Below are 2885 nucleotides of genomic sequence, written 5' to 3'. Positions count from 1 at the left end.
CAGAGAGCCAGAATTTGGCTCCAAAATATGGCTCAGGACCTCGAAATTGGGATATTTGGGATATTTTGAAAACTACAGGAGAGTTTGTGCAAAAAGTGACTCACAGCCGTTTTCAGGACTTGCCATATGTTGGGTATAAAAAGTCGTAATTTAAAACTGCGAATACGTGCAGAGAGCCAGAATTTGGCTCCAAAATATGGCTCAGGCCTCAAAATTGGGACGTTTGGATTTTTTGAAAACTGCAGGGGAGTTTGTGCAAAATTTGACTCACTGCCGCTTTCAGTACTTGGCATATGTTGGGTATAAAAAGTCGAAATATTAAACTGCGAATACGTGCAAAGAGCCAGAATTTGGCTCCAAAATATGGATCAGGCCTCGATATTGGGATATTTGGGATATTTTGGAAACTGAAGGAAGGTTTGGGACAAATGTGACCAAACGCCGCTTTCAGTCCTTCCCATATGTTGGGTATAAAAAATTCGTAATTTCAAAACGCGAATACGTGCAGAGAGCCAGAGTTTGGCTCCAAAATATTGCTCAGGCCTCGAAATTGGGATGTTTAGGATATTTTGAAAACTGCAGGGGAGTTTGTGCAAAATGTGACTCACTGCCGCTTTCAGTACTTGGCATATGTTGGGTATAAAAAGCCATAATATCAAACTGCGAATACATGCAGAGAGCCAGAATTAGGCTCTAAAATATAGCTCAGGCCTCGAAATTGGGATATTTAGGATATTTTGGAAACTGCAGGGATGTTTGGGACAAATGTGACCAAACGCCGTTTTCAGTACTTGGCATATGTGGGGTATAAAAAGATTTAATTTCTAACTGCGAATACGTGCAGAGAGCCAGAATTTGGCTACAAAATATGGCTCAGGCCTCGAAATTGGGATATTTGCGTTATTTTGAAAACTGGAGGAGAGTTTGGGCAAAATGTGACTCACTGCCGCTTTCAGTACTTGGCATATGTTGGGTATAAAAAACCATAATATCAAACTGCGAATACATGCAGAGAGCCAGAATTAGGCTCTAATATATGGCTCAGGCCTCGAAATTGAGATATTTAGGATATTTTGAAAACTGCAGGGAGGTTTGGGACAAATATGACCAAATGCCGCTTTCAGTACTTCGCATATGTTGGGTATAAAAATCGCAATTTCAAACTGCGAATACGTGCAGAGAGCCAGAATTTGGCTCCAAAATATGGCTCAGGCCTCGAATTTGGGATATTTGGGATATTTCGAAAACTGCAGGGGAATTTGTGCAAAATGTGACTCTGCCGCTTTCAGGACTTGGCATATGTTGGGTGTAAAAAGTCGTAATATCAAACTGCGAATACGTGCAGAGAGCCAGAATTTGGATCCAAAATATGGCTCAGGCCTCGATATTGGGATGTTTTGGATATTTTGAAAACTGCAGTTAGATTTGGGACAAATGTGACCAAACGCCGCTTTCAGTACTTGACATATGTTGGGTATAAAAAGACGTAATTTCGAACTGCGAATACGTGCAGAGAGCCAGAATTTGGCTCCAAAATATGGCTCAGGCCTCGAAATTGGGATATTTCAGATATTTCGAAAAATGCAGGGGGGTGTGTGCAAAATGTGACTCACTGCCGCTTTCAGGACTTGGCATATGTTGGGTATAAAAAGTCGAAATATCAAACTGCGAATACGTGCAGAGAGCCAGAATTTGGCTCCAAAATATGGGTCAGGCCTCGATATTGGGATATTTGGGATATTTTGAAAACTGCAGGGAGGTTTGGGACAAATGTGACCAAACGCCGCTTTCAGTACTTGACATATGTTGGGTATAAAAAGACGTAATTTCGAACTGCGAATACGTCAAGGAGCCAGAATTTGGCTCCAAAATAGGGCTCAGGCCTCGAAATTGGGACGTTTGGGATATTTTGAAAACTGCAGGGGAGTTTGTGCAAAATGTGACTCACTGCCGCTTTCAGTACTTGGCATATGTTGGGTATAAAAAGTCGAAATATCAAACTGCGAATACGTGCAGAGAGCCAGAATTTGGCTCCAAAATATGGGTCAGGCCTCGATATTGGGATATTTGGGATATTTTGAAAACTGCAGGGAGGTTTGGGACAAATGTGACCAAACGCCGCTTTTAGTCCTTCGCGTATGTTGGGTATAAAAAAGTCCTAATTTCAAACTGCGAATACGTGCAGAGAGCCAAAATTTGGCTCCAAAATATTGCTCAGGCCTCGAAATTGGGATATTTGGGATATTTTGAAAACTGCAGGGATGTTTGGAACAAATGTGACTAAACGCCGCTTTCAGTACTTGGCATATGTTGGGTATAAAAAGATGTATTTTCTAACTGCGAATACGTGCAGAGAGCGAGAATTTGGCTCCAAAATATGGCTCAGACCTCGAAATTGGGATATTTGCGTTATTTTGAAAACTGGAGGAGAGTTTGGGCAAAATGTGACTCACTGCCGCTTTCAGTACTTGGCATATGTTGGGTATAAAAATTCGTAATATCAAACTGCGAATACGTGCATAGAGCCAGAATTTGGCTCCAAATTACGGCTCAGGCCTCGAAATTGGGATATTTAGGATATTTTGAAAACTGCAGGGAGATTTGGGACAAATGTGACCAAACGCCGCTTTCAGTATTTCGCATATGTTGGGTATAAAAATCGTAATTTCAAACTGCGAATACGTGCAGAGAGCCAGAATTTGGCACCAAAATATGGCTCAGGCCTCGAAATTGGAATATTTCAGATATTTCGAAAAATGCAGGGGGGTGTGTGCAAAATGTGACTCACTGCCGCTTTCAGGACTTGGCATATGTTGGGTATAAAAAGTCGTAATATCAAACTGCGAATACGTGGAAAGAGCCAGAATTTGGCTCCAAAATATGGG

The sequence above is a fragment of the Procambarus clarkii genome, unplaced genomic scaffold (assembly GCF_040958095.1).
Source record: "Procambarus clarkii isolate CNS0578487 unplaced genomic scaffold, FALCON_Pclarkii_2.0 HiC_scaffold_382, whole genome shotgun sequence".
Lineage (NCBI taxonomy): Eukaryota > Metazoa > Arthropoda > Malacostraca > Decapoda > Cambaridae > Procambarus > Procambarus clarkii.
Note: the sequence above shows the minus strand (reverse complement) of the source record.